The 22173-nt window shown below is 38.6% G+C and overlaps 1 long non-coding RNA gene across 1 annotated transcript in view; it reads left to right on the top strand.

The window, feature by feature from the left end:
- The first annotated feature begins 2766 nt into the window (after positions 1-2766).
- The window catches only part of LOC134416662 (uncharacterized), a 65863-nt gene continuing 46456 nt past the window's right edge, over positions 2767-22173 (top strand). The window contains exon 1 of the long non-coding RNA XR_010027314.1: positions 2767-2886. This is a non-coding gene — a long non-coding RNA (uncharacterized LOC134416662). The remainder of the gene's footprint in view (positions 2887-22173) is intronic.

Raw genomic sequence — 22173 nt, 5'->3', positions numbered from 1 at the left:
ATATTTTTTTCATATGAGAGCATATATTTCCCAAATATACAACATTTCTATCTCAATATAAAGGTTAATCATCATCATAATAATAATGAATCACAATCATGCATAGGTTTTGGGGATATCTCCAGCTGAAAACATCACTTGACTGACAAGAACCTCATGAAATTCAACAAGTGTGAAGTACTGCAACTGGGGAGGGGTAATTTCAGTCTACATCAGTAGAGTGTTGGATGAACTATCTTGAAAGAAGCAGAGCAGAAAAGGACCTGTGGGTCCAGGTGGATGCCAAGCTGAACATGAGATAGAAGTGAGCAAGCCTTTTGCCATTTCATGCCAGAGTTAGGAGAAGTACTGTCAGCAGGTTGAGGAGGTGAGTGATCCTTCCCCATTATTCAGTGATGGTGAGGCCACAATTGGAGTACTGTGTGGAGGTCTGGGCTCTGCACTACAAGGGAAGAAATGTGGAAGATCTGGATAGAGTGTGATTAAGGGTGACAAAGACAATGAAGAGACTGGTTCACCTCTTCTACAGGAAAAAGATGAGAGAGATGAGACTGCTCATCCTGGAAAAGAGAAGACAAAGGGGATCTCATTATTGTGTGGGATATTTGAATGAAGGTGCAAAGAGGAAGAAGCCAGGCTCTTCAGTGCTACCCAGTGACAGGAACAGAGGCAGTGGGCACAAACAGACAGACAGGATGTGCCATCTCAAGGTCAGTAAATACTTTATCACTGTGAGGGTGTGAGTAGGACTGATCCCTGATGATAGCTGGCTGGAGAGGTCAGAGAGTCTCCCTCCCTAGAGATTTCAAAAGTTGTCTGGACATAGTGCAGGCCAAGCAGCTCTTGGTGGCCCTGCTTGAGCAGGATCAGGTATCTCCAGAGGTCCACATGAGCTTCAACTGTTTAGTGATTTTCACAGCATATGAAAATCATATTTCTGTATCATCAGCTTATTGATATGAAGAGTTAATGTGACTGCAGTATTTTTGGACCTTTCAATCCATGGACTCCAGGTTTTCAAAGAATCATGAAGAATGAGTAAAATGCTGACTGTAAGGTCAGCTAGGGCAGGTTGCTTTGGGCTGTGTTCATCTGAGTTTTGAGCGTCTCTGAGGATGGAGACAACACAGCCCCACTAGTCAACTTGTTCCGTGATTTGGAAAGCATCACTGTAGACAGACAATTATTTTTTCTTAAATTTGAAGGGAATTTATTGCCTTTGAGCTTGTGCTGGTTCCCTTTTGACTTTTCAATCTCTACCAATGGGAATTCTTTGTCTCTTCATTAATCCCCACACATAAAGTATTTACACATATTGATAAGACTACCGTGAGTCTTTTCTTCTTCAGGCTGTACAAACTCAGTCAGATGGTCCAGTCCCTTCATCAGTTGATTGTCCTCCACTGGATTTGCATGTGCCATGTCTACATTTTACTGGGGGTTCAGAATAAGGCAATTCACATTACATAATTACTTCAGAAAATATTTTGCTGTTACAGAATAAATCCTGGATGTTTTAAAGAGAAGATAATAGTTTAAGACCACAGATATATCAATAAAAGATACTGCAACTCTCTGTCAGAAAAAAAGATTTCTGAAAAGCATACTGGCATTTCTATTCTTAGAGTGATAATCTCCCCAAAATCCTTGAGGAAAGACATGGAGTTATAAGAATAGAATAGAAATCAATAGCTTGTTTTAGAGACCTCTCATTAATTTCTGAAACAATTGAAGAAAAATATTTCAGCCCTCATTAAAGAGTACTGATTAACTTTGTGTCTCTAGATATTTTCATAATTCATCTTAATTCCATATTTTAATAATACTAGGGATCAGAAAGCAAGAAGGAACAGATGTTTTGGAGATTATGAATCAAAAGGCTAGCCCAACCTGTAATAACAAGGAGACAAAGCTAAATATCTTTCTGAACATTCATATAGTTAGGAAAACTGTTGCAGAGATATAGATCTTGATTCTGCTCATATATTTTCCTATTAAGCAGCACTTTCCTTCCAAATTCAGTTTTCCCCCATAGCTTTCCTTATAAATCTTCTGAATCAAAATATTAATTTAGGATTTCCCTGTTGCTTTGTTGTCCATTCACCTGAAGTTAAAACTGCACTGAAAGGAGTTGAGGCAGAGCACAATCATGTTGTGAGCCTTTATGTGCTATGTGAAATATTTCCTGTGTGGAATATGAACTTAAGTTTGATGTCATTTTTCCTGAGGAGGTATATCATGATAATAGCTTGAATTACAGAAATGGAACTACCCTTAGTACTTGGAATTACAGAAGTGGCGTAGCTCAGTTTAACACAGAGTTGAAATAGAAGTGTTATAGAGTGGTGGGAGCCAGCTTCACTCTGTATTCTTGGTACCTTCCAGTGCTGTTAGCATTCCTGTCTAAAGAGATTTATTTCATTTACTTTAGTGAGTGTTGGACTGGACCATGAAGGAGGTAGTCAAAACTTCTAGATCACAACTGTTAGAAGGATGCTCATAAACAGTTCAGTCAGCATAATATTGTTGGATCCTACGCCATGGAAAAAGGGTAGGAGGTTTCTGGAAAACTCAGTCATCTGCACTGTGTCACAGAGCCAGTAGGACTACTCACATTTCATCTCCTGGTGCAAATGCAGGTTGCTGTATGTGCAGAGAGAGTATGTCCTTTTTCTTTCCTGTCCCATATCCCAAATTGGAGAGAGCTCTTTCCTGACACTGAGGCATGCTGGGGAATTTCTTTGGACATCAAAGCAAAGGTTTATTGAAATCTTACTCTTGAACTTCATTTTCTCTTTCTCTTTTACTGAAAGGGGTGACAAATAACAGGGCCCACTGTGGAGGTCATTGAGGAAATGATGCTGAGAATTCACTTGCTGGACAAAGGTAAGGCTTGCCTGTCACCACAAAGTTGTTAAGAGTGTGAAAGCTATGTTCAGTGTGCTGGTAAGAGATGGGGACAAATGTTATTCACAGTGTTAGTCTTTCATGAAAAGAGGGTTTTCCTGTTCTTTCAGCTTTTACTTGGGTTCAAGGACATTTGTCTACCATACCTAGATTTTTTTCCCTGCAGGAAAGGTAAAAGAGATCTTTCATTGTGATTAACCTTTCTTTTTTTCTTTACAGCTCCCAGTGAGGTATTATTATCTTGCAGGTGCAGAACTGGGGAGTGGAGGGCCCGGGTGACTTGTTCCTGGCCACCTACTTGTTCAGGAAGGAATCAAACCCACATTTTTGTTTTGCTGCAGGACTATGCCCCATGTCAGACAGAGAATAGCTGCAATGCAGTAGCCTTTATGGAATCTCCTGGCCATGCCTTATTTCCTTGATTCTCTTGGCAGATGGGCTCTGAAGGGTTTATTTAATAACCTGACTTAATATTTTAAACAAAATTCAGAAACTATGAAGTAACTCAGTGTGGGGCAGAGGAACATAAGAATATATTTTCTTTTGCTGATTTCTTCTTCCTACTGAGTTCTTCCATCACCTGGTTGCATCTCCCATACATTCCTATTCACTATCTACGTGGTCTACACTAAATCAAAAATGTCAGCTATGCTTGCAAAGTCATGTTGAAGTGGGGGCCTGGAGACCAGGTTAAGCAGCCCAAGCCTTGGTGAATATTATCCTCCCCCTGTAACATTCCCTTAATTTATCTTCCCTGATTTCTTGCACATTCCTTTTTTACACTGCTTCTCAATTCCTTGGCAGTCTAAATAATTTATAGTAGAAAATGGAACTGCGAATGGAAACAAATCTTCAAATTAGGCCTAATCCTCTCAACTCTTAATAGCTGGTGAAGGCCTGCCTCTCACATGCCTACACAGAGAATGGGCTGACAGGAACAGGAGGTGTGTACCTCTGCTTTCTTTTTTTTCTGTGTGGTTTCTCTAATAAGCAGATTTACCAAATGCATTTTTGGATTGACATATGTAAAGCTGAAATTTTGTAGAAAGGGTTGGCCCTCTTTATTTCATTTGCATATATTTACCCTTGGAACAGAAGTCATTTATATGAATTTCTAGGAGGACTGTAAAGGTTATCCAAAGACCATCTTTCAAAGGGAACTCTCATAAGATATGTATGCAAAATATGCCTATGCTGTCACAAGCAGGTAATTTCACATGCAAAAATATGCTGTTATAGATGATGAAAAACAAGCTGTTATTCATGAAAGCCATGGTTTACTTGTGCAGTTAATACTGCAGATTCCACTAGGAAGAGACACCTGCAGGAGACCATCTAAGTCATCAAGTCCATTTGTCATAAGTGCAGTCATTAGAAGTATAGTCCAAACGGCTTCATAAAACACCTCTTTGGGGCACTCAGCATGCTGCAGAACTGGTAACCTCTAGGTTAAATATCAAATGACATAAAATACTGCAATGGGCCACATGAGAAGGAGAAGGTGAGATCCAAGATATTACCAGTGTCCTAGATTCTTCTACTGTAGTTCTGTGAATGGCCATGTGGTGCTAGAGCACCCACTTTCCATGGGAAGGCTTTCAGATTTCTTTTCTTGGAATTTCAAAACTGGAGTAGACAAGACCCTGGTCTGTTTGGTCTGACTGGCCCTGCTGTGAGCCACAGTTGGACTAAATGACCTCGGGTGGTCTCTTCCAACCTAAATTGCTTTTATTATGATACACATGTTTTACTGTTCTCAGCTTCAGAACTTCTGTAGGAATTGAAGTAGTAACATGATTGTCCATTAAATTTCTGTGAGCCAAGAATTATTTCAACTGTTGATATCCTTCCTTAGTTTGGGATACCCTTTGTCTCTGATTTTTGAGCCTTTCTCTAAGGAACACAGTAGGGAGTGAGATAAATGAGCAGAGAACAAGACTAAATGTTAGTGTTTTAATCAGGTCATGAAAAAAGGCACTTTTGACTCACCGTGTATTAAATGAAACACATCAGCCTGGTTCTGTTGTAATACAAGAAAAATGCGCAAATGACAATCCTGAGGGTAGAATGACTTCTCTATACCTTATGTAGTACAACACTGTAATGTTGTACATTGCTGAAACTTGGGCAAACACCTTCAGAATTTTAAACTTGACAGCTGTACTCTTTGCTTGAAGGAAAATATACACACATTAGATGGAAAATGTGCTTGTGGGGCACCCTGAAATCAGTTTCAACTTTTGACTGAAACCAGCAGCAAAATTTAGAATTTAAAATTGTTTGAATTTAGTAGAGCTGGATTAGGAACTCAGCTGTGGAACTTCTTAGGGAAATTTTCATGTCCTTATGTAAGCCTAGAAGAGATCTGGTCAACTGAGCCCAGCACAGGGCTCTAAGAATGATCCAATCCATCATAAGAGTGGACAGGTCTTCTCCATCAGTGAACATTTTTGCTGATAGTGTAATTCCAACTGAGTTCAGCAGAAAAAGAAGCACCCACATCTAGTTGATTTAATTTTTTAGGGCATAATTAATTAAAGTAGTATCTGTGATCTGTTAATTAAAAGAATGAAATCTGAAATTAGATTTTGGGTAAAACAGAAAATGTGGACTTGGCAAAAGTTTTGAAACTCACATAAGGCTTCTGATAAATTCACGTTGGATATGCAGTTATTTGGGGGGTGGGGTAGAGGTTAAAAGAGGGTCTTTTATCTCCCCCACAAAACCATCTGTGAGCCTTTTTTTATCTGACAGGCAGTAGAAGAGGAGGAGATGTGTAGGAAAAATTAAATGTTCACATTGTTCAGCAACAAGAAAGGCATGTGTCTTAGAAGCTCTCTTATCCAAGCTTCTGCCTTCCTAAAAGCCCTATAAGCCATATTTGGGTTATGTCCCCTGAAGTAGCCTTAAGGAACTCTTCTAGCAGAGATTTCAGCATGTCCAATTACAGTCTGAGAGCCTGATCCAAATATTACTGAACTCACTATCTCCACATTCCATCTCAGTGATTGTAAATAAGGGGGTGGAGGTGTACTGTGCAATGCCATAAAAATATTCTCCCCTTTAAGGCACATGTAACTAAAAAAACCCCAAAAATCTGATATGTAAACAAACATTAGCAGAAGATTTTGTTGCAAGATATAACGCTATTCTACATGCTAAATCCTGAATTTATTCAGATAATTTGTCACATCACCTAGTTTATAGATTTTTTTAGAAGTCCTTAGACATCTATATGTTGTGTGTATCCAGCTATTCAGAATCCTGGGACTGGTGATTTTTCAGAGTAAAACCCCATGAAAAGTTAAATCTGTGTCATATGATGAGGTAGTAGAAGAACTAGAATTACACATGCATACATATATGCAAATATTGTCTATACCAGTAATATATAAACACATGTATGTAAGAAAATGAAAGGGGAAAAAAGGGGGAACAATGTTCAGTATTGGTAGCTACTTAACAGGAATATCTCTAAAAGAATTATACCACTTAGTCTTAGAATATTTTTACAATTTAATTATATATCTCTATCAGAATGACACTAAAGCAAAAACATTTTGAACATTTTCTTTCTAAATGTTTTTATGTATTTGAAAAGATTCTGTTGACTTCATTTGCCCAAACAGTTGTTTCTCAAAACCAGTCAAGTAGGGCTTTGACCCAGCTTCCAAATAACTCATCACTTGAAAAGTAAAAGATGCCACAAAGAAAATAATGTCTGAATTCAACACAAACATGCATAAACATACACACAATATACTTATTTAACACAGAATATACTTATTTAACACAGCAGGTATTCTCACAAGTGTCATATATAAGACTAACAGATATATTCCTACTGTGTTTGTGTATGAGTGCAATACAATGGACACACTGTAAGAAAAATGTGTCTAAAAACTGGAAATATTTCTACATGTTGTTCCTGTAAAAACCACAACATGTTCATGAGTATCTCAGAAATCATGTATATTTGAATTAAGAAGAACGTTAAGAAAACTGATGAGGACATGGGATTTGAAGCACAATTTCAACAACCTTTCAAAATTTCAACAATTTATTTTATATTTTAAGGAAGTAAAGATTTCCATCATCTGCTGAAGATAAACAGATGTGGGGAAATGTCAGGTTTTTGTCATTATATTTAAATTTGATAACAAAAGACTTATGAACTGGAAATTATTGATACTAATAACTAGTAGATGGATCCTTGTTAATTTACTGGATTGAGCTTTTCTTGGAAGGAACAAGATTGATCAGGTATTTCCAGCCTGAGATGTGGATCAGAACACAGTAATGATGAAACTTTCTTTTAGGTTTTATAGACTGGAAATGTTCTCAATATACAAAATAAAATTATTTTTCTTTAATTGTTAAAAAGCAATTACAATTTTAAATTTATTTCCATAAATTTAATTTTATTATTAAGAAAAAATATTATCTATAGTCAAAGTAGATGAAAGCTGCTTAGCGTTATCCAATTCCTGATTTAAATCCTTGTGTTTTTCACCTACTGTTTGAAGAGTCTCTCTAGTTAAAATTTGTTCTTTTGGTCTGAAAATATGTGGCATATGACACAAAGCTCTAGTTTATCAGTTATCGTGGTTTCTAGTGCCTTAATAATCTGCAAATATTGTGTAGTGACAATTCTGATGAAGAGATGGGTTCCAGTGTCTCCAGAGCTGAATGACATCATGTTCTGGGGGAGGAGCGGGCCAAAGGGCTGGCAGACCAGAGTTTGTCTGTGTTACCTGCACCCTGGGCCCCAGAAGCACCAGGAATGTGCCTCAGTCACACGTTCAGATGTGCACAGAGACCTGCAGGCTTTTGGCTACATCAATACCAGCAAATAGAAAGTCCAAGGGCTCTTTATTTCTGCTGTTGCTTGGCAGGGAAACCTTGTGGCTGAATTGTGTGTCCCGTGGCAGGAGGCCTCACCATGACTGCCAATCAATAGAACCTTGCATAGACTCTGTCATCACCAGAGAGTAGACAAAAAGAGAAGAAAAGAACATGTCAGGGTTTGTCTACATTATTCAGATCTAATTTACCAGGTATAGGCAAAGCCTTTTTTAAACAATTTCTCTCCTGAGATTTCCACTGAGATCAAGGACATTGTCACACTTGAAGTCCAGGCAAATATGGGACAGGCTGTGACCAGTGATGTCTCTTGGGTGCCACCTGACTCTGTTGCTTTGAGAAACTAATTAATTTGCCTTACAGGACATAGATATAAGGGTCTGACAACACCTATGCCTCTGCTTTTGATGGAAATGCTTCCAAAGATAATAAGAACATAAATGTGTCACCTCAATTTATGCAGACATTGTGCATCTTTGCAGATATCCAGGCAGAAGGGAGGCTAGGTCCATAGTCCAACTACATTCCTTGACAAGTCTCCCTTCAACTCCTTAAGGTTTGAGTCAAATTCAAGGGTGTGGACTAGAGATATATATTGTTGTCCTGGTTCCAGCCAGGAGAAGGTTAATTTTTTGCAGCACCTGGGAGGGGGCATGGCCAGGACCCAAGGTTGTTCTATAGTATTTCTGGGACTTGGGGCAAGGACTCTGTCCCAGGGATAAGGGGCTCCTTCAGGATGAGAAAACATGGTGGAAGGAGGTGTCCAGTATTTTCTGTTATTGGAGATGTTTGTCCATGTGAGCATTTTATTTTCGTACACTTTTTATTATTTGTACTGTCGCTGTTACTGTTCATTTTATCTCATTGCTGTTCCAAGTAAACAGTTCTTATCTCAGCCTATGTTATTTGCCTTTGTGCCTGCAGTTGGAGGGGACATGGGGAGCAGTGAGGGCACTGAACTGGGGACTGAATTCCTAAACCATGACAATGGTCTAGGCAGGAAAACTGTGCTCACCCGTGGAAGAGTGTGGATCTTCACACTGCCCACTGAGATGAGCCCATGGTTTATGCTAAACCCCTACAATGCTTTTGGGCATCATTGCCAGTTTTTCCTTGCTCAAAACAGTGCTAGGGATCATATTAACATTAAACAGGACAGGAGCCAGGGACCTTGTGCTCAATCCTGGGCTTGTAGCCTTTACTATTAGACAGTTGAAGTGAGTACGACCAGGAGTAGAAAGAGAAGAAGTTTTTTGCAGTGGAATGTGTTCTCCCTTTAATTCTAATGATTCCTGGCTATTTTTATGTACAGTAGTTAGTTTTCAGACTGATGAGAAGAAGTCTCATTTGTGCAGATGGGAAATGCTTATTATGCTAATAGTGTTCTGCATTGTTAGCAGAGATTATTAGACAGAGATGTTAGAAATGCCTCTAGTGGAATTAAGTAGGTGACAAGGTAAAACGAAGAGATAAATGACAACAGTGATTAGGAAATGGATTGTGCTGAATACATCAGTGCAAATGAAGAAGGGAAAGGGACTACTTTTAAAACTAATTGTTTAATCAGTAAAGTAGCCGTGAAAAACATACAAAAAGATAGTTTATCTAGATGATACCAAACTCTGCTTGTGAGATTACATGTGATGTTTAATCTGGAGAAACCTGAGAGAAGTGTCAAAATGATCAGCAAGGAGGAAAAACAGAACACCTGAAAGTAAGGAAGCCATAGACAGGCTTGCGTTTTATAATTAATAAATTCTGTCAAATATATGTATGGACAATATTGTGTATGGACGACTACATATTTAACATGAAATTTAGTGCAATGTGCTATTCATCTTCTCTGAACTTGTAATACATCAAAAAAATCAAACTTTAGAGGCAGTCCTACAGGCTGTCTGGTCACACCAGTCTCTCCTAATGCCTTAAGAAATGCTGCTCTTTGGCATGTTGCCTCTATACCTACTTCCATTGTTCCAGCTGAAGATGGGATTTGTGACTTCAATCTGAAAAATAGGCTTTTGTCTTTGTTTCTGAAGTAACACATGCCAATAGCCTGACTGTGCTGTAAACTTTCACTAAATACTTGATGAAAATCAATGCTTATTTATAAAGTGCTATTGCAGCACTGCAGTTTGATATGACAGAACCAGTCATGATAAATAAATGATTTGAGGAATATGGCTTTTTCCTTGTGTGTGGATCAGCAGCGAATCAATCCTGCCAATGTATTGATTATTCTTAATTATTCAGTATGGGTAAAACTTTCCTTGTTGTGTCAATTGCCATCACACAGCATGTTCAAACATTGATCATTTCGGCTGTTCACACTTGCAGTATGTGACAGATCGCTAAAGTTTCTGGAGCCGTTTTGACTCCCTCATCATATGCCTGAAACTTCTATGAGAGGCAGAAGAGTGAAGAACAGCAAATAGTTACAATCATTAGCTGATAACAATTGTTCTTGCTTACCTTCAAACTTTCCTGCTTTTGTACCTGGTAGGCAATATAAGGATTGCTTTATTCACCCTTTGTATTGAGTATCAGTTAAACAGAGAATTCTGTTAGAACAAATGCTGCTTCTTTCAGATTAATTGTGAATAGCATCTGTGGCTTCCTAGCAGAAATAATCATGAATACAAATATTTACTGACCAGAAAACTTGTGTTGACTAACATCAAAATAGGTTCTTAAATTTTGTTTGGAATAGGGAGCTGTTTGTGATTTCCAAAATGACTGCAGAACCTCATCATGCACCACCCAGCTTTCCTTTCTCTTGTTCTGATTAGTTGATGGAGGGCCAGATTCTCTGGTCTACCTAGCCAAAATGAGGCACCCCTAAATGCATGGGTTGCAGTTGAGTGCACACTCTTGTTGTAATATCTGAGTGCCTCACAAACTTCAAATTCTCTGAGAGGAGCAAGTAAATGATCACCTTTTACAGACAGTAAACTAGAGCTAAGAAAGGCTCCATAACTTGTCTAATGTCACATGGGAAAACTGCAGTTGAGCAAAACAAATTTTCTGGATTGTGGACCCTACACATCAACATCCTTTCAGGTTGATAATGCACAATATACTTGAGCTGTGAAGCACAACAATAAAGGTCATCTTCCATGAAGAAGTGCCTGGATACAGAGTGTGTGCTCAGCTCTTTTCGATGCTTGATAGGAGGGGAAGAGGAGAAGGAAAGGCTGTTTCATTCCTACTGAAATGCAGCTCAAAACAGATTGCTAATGGATGTGATTTTTCATGATGGCAAAGATGTGAATTAGTGTAAGCAAGGAGGAATCACCTGTGTCCTGTCATGCAAAGTTCTTTATTCCTCTCATTTCTGACACTGAAGATCAGGCAAGGAAAGTTCATTGGGTGTCCCAGCAGGAAGGGATGGGCTCTCTGATGGGAAGACAGTGGGAGATATTTCTTTCAAAGTGGGAAGCTCCTGTTTCAAACACCATCAGTTTTTATGAGACTTCTTAGTGATGATGGACTGTTTCTTTTGTAAGAAGTAAAGACATCTAACATGAGGGCCTACACTGCCTAGACATGAGCAGCTATTCTTTTGTGTCTCCCTAAATAAAGATTGGAGCAAGGAGATCTTTACTTTGGGCCACAGCAATGAGGAGGAGCAGTTACACTGTGGAGAATATTTCTGTACCAGAAGTGTCTTCAGGAAACCAATTTGCATCTGATGATGAACAGTTTTTGCAATACAATAATTTAATGTCTTTTTTTACCAACAGCTGAAACAGCCTTACAAGACAATTTCTAACTTGAGAATAGGCACAGACACAATGTCCTATTTCTGCTAGTCAGGCTGTTCCCACACTGTCACAAAAGCATTGTCACAGGCTAAACCTCCAACTGTGACTCTGACCTCTGTCCTTCCTGGACAGTAAAGGCATCAGTCAATACTTGAGACCCCTGCAAACAATGGGCTTTGGTGAGAGTACCCTAAAGCCTCTAACACTTCAAAAATCTGGTCACTGGGAAAAAAAGAAGGCATCCCTGGGTGAATTACTGCACACTATGGGTCTCAAATATAACCACTTAGCCCATTTCTTCTGTAAATAAGGTGACTGAGAGGTTGGTAAACTGCTGTCTCAGTCATTTCACTTTCTTGAATCTCTCCCTGGCTTCAGATTTACGTACAGCACAGACAGAAAATCTTCTGGGGAAATTCAGATTTTGCAAAGATTTTGGGATTCTTATCAGGGAAAACTAACATAACATTTTGGGATTAAGAAATCTGAATTGGAATTACAACGTTTGATTCTGGACAAGTTTTATTTTTGTTTCTGTTCAATTGACCTGCCAAGTCACCTGTTCAAAGTTTTGTTTTGGATATCTTGAGATCTGGAGATTCATGGTAGAAAATAGAACATGACAAATACAGGCTACTGCAGTAACTAGTCCAGGTAATGCAAATTCCTAAATGGAACAAAAAGGTAACATGATAATTCAGTTCAACAAACTGAAGTTAAAAATTGCTGTAAAGTAATATTTTGTAGTGTATTTTAAAATTTTAAAGTTATGCCTTTTCCATTCCCTTAAAAAGCAGTTTTCATAATTTGCATCCATCACAGGAAGATAAATGCTCCACAGAAGAAAAATTACCATTTCCATTTGACAGTTGCAGACCTGGCAACAATTCTGTGTACTTTTTGACTTTTCAGAATTAATTTATTGCATTTAAAAATGAAACAGTCAGCCTGATTAAACTCTACTTAATAGAATAAACCAGCATGCATAGAAAACATCTGAAAATATTTATCAGAATTATTGTATTTTTTAATAGGCCTTGACATTGGCTGACAAAGAGTAGATGTATTGTGTTTACTTGGTTAGCCAAGTGCTTACTTTCCCACTAAATAGCAGATGACACTGGTTCTCCAGAGCAACTGGAAAACTAGAGGGCTGAGTTGTTCTGAGAGGGGGACCACAGGATCCCTTAATGAAATTACAAACCTAATTACATGCTCTTCTCCCTGTGTTCAATCAATACAAGCATGGAACAGATATTGGCACTTGTAAGGATTCTATTCTGCTGGTGACTTTTTCAGTGCCTTCAGAAAAGCTCGAAGTACCCACACTCCTAATCCAGCTGTCTCAGAGCCTTCTCATAGATGAACAATTCCATATTGCCATCTGCCTAAAATTTAATATAGAGCTGCTGTTCTGTTCTACTAAAACTCTGCAGACATATTTCTGTATTTTCACTCTCCTTTGGGATGATCATAGAGCTTATAACATTTTTTGGTGGAGAACAGAAGGGGAAAAAAACGAGGAATGAGGTAAGGGATTTTTTGTTCAAATCCCTGCTCTGAAAAGCACATTGTGACTGAAAAAAAACATTGCTTTGGGAATTAGTGAAAGGTAATTCATGAGCCAGCATGAACATGTTGCTTTCCTGCTTCATTCTATGCCAGCTCCCTAGGACTTCAAAGTTTGAATCAAAGTTTCTGCCTTCTGTTAAAATTTGCTGTGAGCTGTTTTTCTCTTCCTGAAGGTTTACATCTCCTCCATGGTAATCAGAGAATTTGGTAGGTAGTTTCCACCAGAGAAGCTACTCCTGCCTAAGAATAAGCTGGTGAACAATAACTTGTCCCTAAATATTAGTTCCTGTTCCTTATAAGAGCCCTGCTGAGACTTCCACAATAAAATAATTTTGTAGGGTACACAGTATGAATTCACCAAAAGAAACTTACACATGCAGAACTCTTCAAAAAAAACTTAAAAACTTTAAAAAAATAATTACAAGACTGTGCATACATCCTTAATTTAGAGTTTGGAAAGATTTATTACTGGTTTCAGTGTGTATATTTAAAGTCAGACTGGTATGTGTGTTTAAAGTAATAAGGTAGACATCAGAAAGTTAACAATTTAATAACTGGTTGCCTAAGAGTGCCAGGGCTTTTACTGTGATCTGAAGGCAATTGACAGCTATTATTCCTCACTTAGGAGCAATGGCCCACCCCAGTAGCCATGAACAGACAAATTACAAAGTATCATGTCCCTTCTTGATTGAACAACTTCAGGGGCCCATGGTTAACTGCACGGCCTCTTGTTCAGCTGCAAGAGTGTCTTTTTATTTGTTTGAGGAAGTGCCCAATTGAATATGGAGGTGAAAGAGAGGCCATTTCTCTTTTCTTTTTTTTTCTTTCCCTTTTTCCCCCTCAGCCTCAGAAAGGTCAGGAGCCTGCTTCATCTGTCATGCTTAATCAGCTGATGAAAACACTGCTGATGCATGAGGTTGTGGCTCCTCTATTTTAAGCATAAATCTTAATGGAAGAATCATTCTGTAATGTGTTACTTCCTGAAATGTGGAGCTTCTCTTTTAGGAGCCTGCTACAGGCTTTTGGTAGCATGGGTGTACAGTGTTTCTGGAGGTCTCCCAGGGCACCATGCTTTTGTTGGGTGATATATGTGACAGCTTCCAATTGCATATGATAAGGCATGTCGCCTCAGACTCCGGCAAAAGGCTCTAACAAAAGGACTAGACGTCCCAACTGGAATGTGAAACAAGTCATGACTACAGTTAAGAGGATGCTGCTGACTGAGGAACAAAGATGGGAGTACATTTCAGTTGCCAAAATGAAATTGGTTGTTTCCCTCCAACCCATCGTATTTCTAATTTGAAGTGTTTGTGGAGCAGTTGAAAAATGCTGTGTGTCTAGATAAGGTTGGCAAGACATGTGCAATCATTGATCTAGAGAGGGAGATAGAATTATGCAATATTGGCAACAGGTGGTCCTTTGTCCTGGCTGGTGGGTCTGGCTGAACAAGCTGAGGACAGATATTGTGACACACCTTGTCAGAAGGGCACGTGTCTTTAAAAGCCCTTCTGAAATCATTGTGGTAAAAGATGTCTTTTCACTAAAAACTATTTATCTATCTACCTGACATGTCCGAGTTCTTAGTCTTTAGATATGACATGTTTTGTAGGTGCATATATTCCTGGAAGGCCCAAGAATTTTTTCTCAGGAAGAAGACCCTAGAAAGAAAAAGCTGCAGCATGACAAGATGCAGTGCCTTTTCTACTGTCAGTAGAAGGCACCCAAAAAGAAAAACAGGTATGAGTTGCAAAATAGAAATATGAAGTCCATGATAGTAATAGATACTGCATTTTGTCACAGGATGGAGAAAAAGAATACCCAGCCTCACACAAAAATGAAAGTAGTCTACAGGACTTCTCCTTTTTAATGAGCTTAATGTCCCAGAAACACACGGTTGAAAACATAAAAGAAAGAAGCCAATACATAGGAATTTTGTGTGGGCTCAGAAATTGAGAGGCCTGGATGTGGTCTGTGTCAGTTATTCTGACAGGAAAATGTTTGCTACAGAACTAGCTGGATTTCATAAAATTTTTCTCCCCTAAGTTGATATGCAATTAAATGGTTCATCGTTGTATTCTTGTATGAATCAAACTTTTGAAGTCCAGCACTAAGAAAGAAAGGACTACAACAAAGAACCTTCACATCTAACCTCTACCCTGGTATTTCTCAGTATATCACATTATAAAAGAAAATACAAGTGAATGTGCAGGCAAGATATATCTTAGATGCATGCAGCATTCATCAGCTCTCCCCTGGCACACAGAGAATTCAAGGTCTTTGTGCTTGCTGGAATACTGCCAATATTTTCCTGTTTTCTTGAACCTGGAAATGCTGCCTTGAGCAGAACATAGGTGATGCACCTTCAGAGAATCTGCAGAGCTTTTAAATATACAACCACTGCAGATTGGCATTAGCATGTGTAGAGGCTACCATTATGGCTCTAATGCAGCTTTTCCAAACATACAATCTACAACTTCAAGGAGTCATGACAGCAGTTCTCATTTCTGGAGCTAAGCCAGAAGCTCTGTTTGCAACTACATGTGAAGTTGCAGCTGGAAAGGATTTGGGAACTGGCATCCTAGTGACAAAATGCAGTTCTGCATGTTATAGCAATGTCCCAAGACTGAGTGTACATGTGCTCATGTGCATGATTCATGTTGCTTGTTCTCCACCTACTGGTGGCATTTTTAAGCCTTAAAAGCCCTAATGCCCCTCCTATAAGTGCTGTGGAGGTTACCATTACTTAACCCCATAAAAATGTGCAATCAGCTAATTGGAAAATTCTAGTTAAGCCTGTGCTCATGGTGCAGACATCCATTTATGAAAGGCACTTGTCTTTATGACCAGCCTGCTTGCCACTGGAGAGCAGCAATGGGTTTGGACAATATTTCCTTTCCCAGCCAGTGGAGCATGATGGCCCTGGATCACTGTGTTGATGGCTGGCTTGTTGAAGGCCAATTTTCTAATGCAGACACCCATGGTTCCTTAGTTTCAGCTGTCTATTCATTCATGTTCCCCATTCTCAATAATCACCATTTCAGAAACAAAATGAACAGGGGTGAACATAGTTATCATTAGGAAAACTGATGACAATTAAATATAATTAATAAACACTCCTATTACAGGGCATATGCATGCTGTGTGTCTAAACTGGACTGAGTCTAAAAATTAGTATACCTCATTACCCAAATAATTTGGAATTACACAGCACAACTTCCACTATTAATTCAACTTAAAGAAACCCTCAATTTTTCCTCATGTATATCTGTTTCCAGAAAACTTTGTGTTTTTTAGTCAAAGAATATTAGAATGAACATTGCTAATCACATCAGTCCAGATGGTTGGCTCTCTTCTTGCCAAGTGGAAGTATTGTAACCTATTTAATGTGCAATTTACATAAGCTCCATGTTAATAAAGATCCATGAGCTCGTGGACTTTTTCTCTACTCTTTTCTGTGTCAGGGGTTCAGCCCACACAGGCAGAGCATAGTGCTCATGACTGCCACTGGTGCTGGCTGCTGAAGCCAGAGCTGCTCAGTACAGTGCCCCCAACCTTTTGTCCCTGTCTCCTCACAGCAATATGGGATCCTATAATTGATCATTATCCACTTTTGAAGTTAAAAGTACAGTTAGAAGCATACATGCCAAACCCACATAAATCTGTGGTAAAGGCTGGAGTGAAACATATCTCAAAATAAAATTATCCTGTTCCTGTGTGCATTCAGCCTGCATTCTCGCACCAGCTGGAATGTATTAGTACTGTTTTGTGTTTATGGGCTTTTCAACTAAACCTTACACAATTTAATTTTCTCTGGAAATTTACTAACTTTGAGGCTACTGTGCACCCTGCTCTTCAGTCCAACCAGCATTTTTTGTGTGGCAGGTTGCACTGTGCTGGCAATTACAAGATATTTTTCTGACGGGTAGAATTATGTGCTTATAAATTCCTGTTGGTTTCTCTGTGACCCATATGACAAAAATTTTTGTTGCTGAGAGCACATCTCCAGTAGGTTTGGCAGGTCATACACTTTTCTGTTATCCAACTGTAATGTGGTAAGAAATCATAAACCCAAAGATCATCTAACATTAAATCATTAAATCATGGTCTTGGCTGTCCATTCCCCCCTTTTTTTTCTGGATCAGTAGATACCTATGGAAGGCAGAGACTACTTTTTTCAAGTCATTCTAAGAGTACTTGTGCTCTAAGTACTTTAAAAACCTTGTTGAGTATACAAGTGAGACAGACACCAGGTGAAGATTGGTAACAGGCAAAATTGTTTCCAAGGCCATATAGGAGTTTAAAGGCAGAATTGCACAGATTGTTCTGCAAGGCTGTTCTACCTACATCAACAGTAAAATCTGACCAAAATCTGGAAAGGAGACCACCTGGGTCTGAATATTTTGTATTTTGATATGCTGTTGGACTATGTAGGCTTGTTCTGTTAAAAGCAGAACCTGATTAATTATTCATTTCATGTTTAATACTTTGATATTTAATTTGATGATTACATTTCAAAATGTATTAAAGACTATTGGGAGTATTCACATTGGTATGGGTATAATGGTGGAGGGTGGACATCTAAGTCTCTTCTGTGCAATAGAGCACAATAAGATGCTGTAGGCTTAATGTTTTTTGGTTTTGAATTCAGTCTTCTTTGATGCAGCTGGAAAAAGGTTGGAGGTAATGAGATTAAAAATCAAATGTACCAGGATGAGTTTGGCTCAGTCAAAGATTTCTCCTACAAAAAACTGACTACAAAACAAAATACTTTCTGGAGAAACATTACACAGCCCAGAGCTGTCTGAATCTGCTGTTCTTAATGTGTTTCCTTACCATTTCAGAGAAACACAATATATTGGATCCATGAAACATCAGATGTCTTTGTGATGTCTTATTCCTCTGCCTTTCACTAACAGGCCATCAGCTTCCCTGGGAGTATGAGCATGCAAACCTGTGTTTTATGTGACCAAAGTAGAAGTATGCTCCTCTCTTCTCCACACAGGGACTGTTTTAAGGAAAGTCTCCACCCCAAGATGGTGCAGCCTATTCACTGCCAATGTTCCTGGCAGTTGAAAAACAACCAAAAGCATCTGTGAGAGAAGGACATTATCCACTCAAAAAACACACTTGTATTAGTGGTAGGACAGGGCTTCAGACAATGTCTTACCACATTACACAGTAATTACAAGGAGAGCTGCACTGTACCCTGAGCTGATGCTTCCCCTGGATAGGCCCAAGATTTCACTGATGTAATTTCCAAATGGCACAATGTAATCTAAAATAAGCAGGTAACAGGACTCTGATCCCAGAGTCTTCAGAACAGGAAGAAAACCAGGCAAATTAAAATAAAGAGAAATAAAATCTCAGTTGACTGGCAGGGCGATGTAAACTTTTTTTTTAAGTAGGTCTTGCACATACACCAAGTCGTCTTTTTCATGCTTTTCAGCTACCGGAGATTTAAACTGAAATTTTTGTAAGAACTTATGTGTTTGTGTATGTTTAGTATATGTATGCACAGGATGGGGGTTCAAGAGAACAAATTCATATAAAGCAAGGACATCCTAGATTATCTACTACCAAGACATGACTGCTTATGGGAATATTTAGTGGTTACATGCGAGAAAACATTAAAGTCAAACAATTACTTTGTAAAGGATGTTTTGAATTTGTCCTGTGCACAGCTTCTTACACAGAGGTCAAGGTGACACTTTGTCTGTACAGCCAGTAAAATCTGCCCCAAGGGCTGCTCCAAAGGCGCAGGATGTTTCCTGCTCTGTGCCCTCTTGTGCCAGGGCTGGAGTGAGCACATGCTCTGCTCATGCTTTACCTCAGCAGGTGAGGCTCAGGGGGTTTTACTGAGAGTGGAAAAGTTCTGCCTGGGGCTCTCCTGCCTCAGTGTAGCAGCTGCTCTTGCAAGTCCCTCTCAGGGCTGATGGAGCTAGAGCAGCTCTTAGTTTTGGACAGAGAGGAACATTGATAAGATGACTCTCTGCTGTGTCCCTTTCTGCCTAGTTTTCTGTGAGTCCTTGAAAACAAACAACTGAAATGCTGAGAGAGACTATTTTCAAATATTACCAGTCTCCAAGACCCCAAGCACAAAAATTCAGGGAGTGTTTTGTTGACAGGAAATTGTCACTTGCATATCTGATAGATCTTGTCTTATTTGGTTGTTGTTTGGTTTTTTGCCTGTTTCAACTGAAATGTCAAAATATCAAAATATCCTTTACATGTGTATGGGGAAGACAGAATTACTCAGGAGTGATTTCTTCTAACCTTTAGAAAACACCCCTATAGTCTTCTATTGGCTGCTTCTAATGCCTCCTGCTGCTTTAACCTCTGTTTTCTTACAGAAGTGTGTGTTTATGGCATTTTAATCAAGTCTCCTTATTAAATGTGTGAGCACCATTTTATGTGAGGTGAAGGCTTGAGTACAATCTACATCAACACCTCACAGAGCCTGGTGATTATACATAACCTACATAACAGCTTTTCTGTTACACTTTTGACTAAGTTCTCACTTCCTAAACCTTGACAAGACAGGCAATCTGCCTTCCCATTAGAATCTCATGCCCACTGCCCACCATTACAGTCAGCTATTAATGAATGATGTGACAGCAAACTAAACTACATTTGCTGGTACCTGCTAGTACCAGCTAAGTCCTCTTTATCTCTTACTATATAGAAATTACACCCCCTCCTCCCCCAAACCCACCCTCCTGAGTGCATGTGCTTACAAGATTTACAGTAGGGATTAGAAATTGGAAGACATTTTCCTTCCCATTTCACATACACAACCTATTGCCAGGTCAGGATGCATTCCGTCACTTAACACAAGGGAAAGCTCTGGCATGAAAACCAGGATGTGTTTTAACCAATTAATCAAGACTGGTGTAAACCTATCTTTAGACTTTGTCCAGACAAGAAAGAAAAATCATGTCCAAACGGAAATAACTAAAACAATTCTTACCTGCTTAATTTTCATGGATCTTTTTTCCCTCCTTTTTTTTTCTTTTCCTTTTTTTTTTCCTTCATGTTTGAGAGCTAGTTGAAGTTTTACTCCTGAAAGATGAATGGGGATCCCTCAAAGGAGTTATTTTAGGTCTGTATTGAGCATTTTTATTAGTGATCAAATGGCCAAAAGAACCTCCAAACAGGTTTTCATTTGTACTGGATATTATGCCAACAACTAGAAAGTCTTTTCTTCTACAAAGACTTTTAAAAGTTTTAAGAACCTAAAGGTATTAAAACTTTTCCAAAGCAAATCCTCAGTGCTGGACATGGCTGCTGAACTTTAGCAAATATCTTACACAAATGACTGAATTGTCCCTTCAGTAAATACTGGTTCCTATTTTGGACATTGAGGTTATTTTCATTACCTGTTTCTGGATTTGATCCTGATCTTAAAACTTGTTCTGTTTAAGTGAGCCAAATCACCTTGTCATTGTGATATTAGAAACTAGTCCTTTCATTGCTTCTATATATTGGTGCTGCCATGCAGTCTTACTCTTAAAAATAATTTCTCTAAACAAACTAGAATCTCATTGCAACCAAGTCTTGTTAAACTATTTTCCAATTGAAAAATCAGGTAAATAGAAATAGAAACATATTTCTGTTCCATTTGCTCCATCTGTTCTATCCGATTCTCCCCTAGCAGATAAGAACATGGCAACACCAGGATTTATCAACTGCCTCTCAAATTCAAGAAAGCTGATTTTTTAACCTGCTCCTTTATAGTCAGACTCAGGCTTTAAATCTCCCCATATGACCTCAAGTAATAATTAAGCAATTAGTCCTTACCCCTCTGAGATAATTACTAGTGTAAATTGAGCTAACTTTCCTCAAAGTTCCTCCAAAAAGTCATAAAGAAAGAAGGAAAAAAAGAAAGAAAAAATCCCAAGCCCCACTGAACAACTGAGCAAGGACTGTAGACACAAGCAGGCAAAAGTAAACGGGAAAAGGAAAAGTAAGACAAGACAATTTTCCACATTCCATTCCCGTGTGCTGCCTCTCTCCCAAACCGCACATATATAACATTCCTTCTTGCAGGCAACAGGCCTCCCTACCCCAGGTGCCATCAAAAATTATGGGAGTGGAAAAAAAGAAAAGCTCATATCTTAAAAGAAACCCTGTTTTTCATCAAAACAGATTGCTTTAAGGCAGCCATCTGACTGGAAAGAGGAAAAAAAGAATTAAAAGAGTCTTGTGCTCTAAATTTCTATGTAATGCTCAGCCAAAAGAGTAACTGAACAGTAATGAGCAGGAACTTGAATTTACCAAAATAAAGGGAGAAATATTGCAGTGGATTAATTTGCTAAAGGGGATTAGATTGAGGTCAACGTAGCACTCTGTGGTCAGCAGCAACAAAAGCAGAATCAAGCTGAAATTCATAACAATTCCGGTATCAGGAGTAGAAATGCCATATCCAATGATTTCCAAACTTGCCTGTGTGCAGAATCAGTTGAAAACCTGATGATTTCAAATTTCTTTTTAAAATAAATAGTACAAGCTGTTATTTCTTTAAAACCCTTCTGTTTGAACAACCTTAAAATACTTCTATTTTATTTTAGCTTTTCTTTATGTACCATGCAACATAAAAAATATTTAAAGTAGAAAAATATGAAACCCTCACAGAAGCACACAGAAATCGAACTGCTTAAATAGTCATAATTTTTGCCACCTCCATTTTCTTAGTGAAAATGAAATACTGGTTAATTTCAAGAAGTACTTGAATAGACTCACGTGTACACAGAGTTTATTCTCCCAGTAATATTAAAGCCAACTCTGCTTTAGAACTTTGTTGTCCACTGCTGCTTTCCTGCAAAGCTGTAAGTGCACTCAATCTAGCAAGAAATACAACAAAAGTAGTTTATATAAAACAATTATTTCCCCCCTGAAGGAGGAAAAATAACTGATAAAAGAATCTTGAAATTATTTCTTGTAACTTGTCCAATTGTACAATGTCCTAATTCATTCTGCTTTTCTTCTTTTAATGGGGAAATCCTGGTGTCTCCTATTACTGCCCCCATTTTCTTTAGAAATATGTTGAGTCTGTGTTCTGAGTAACAAA

This window comes from Melospiza melodia, chromosome 3 (genome assembly GCF_035770615.1).
Source record: "Melospiza melodia melodia isolate bMelMel2 chromosome 3, bMelMel2.pri, whole genome shotgun sequence".
Classification (NCBI taxonomy): Eukaryota; Metazoa; Chordata; class Aves; order Passeriformes; family Passerellidae; genus Melospiza; species Melospiza melodia.
The sequence above is the reverse complement of the archived record's forward strand: the minus strand, read 5'-3'. Positions and strand labels throughout refer to the sequence as shown.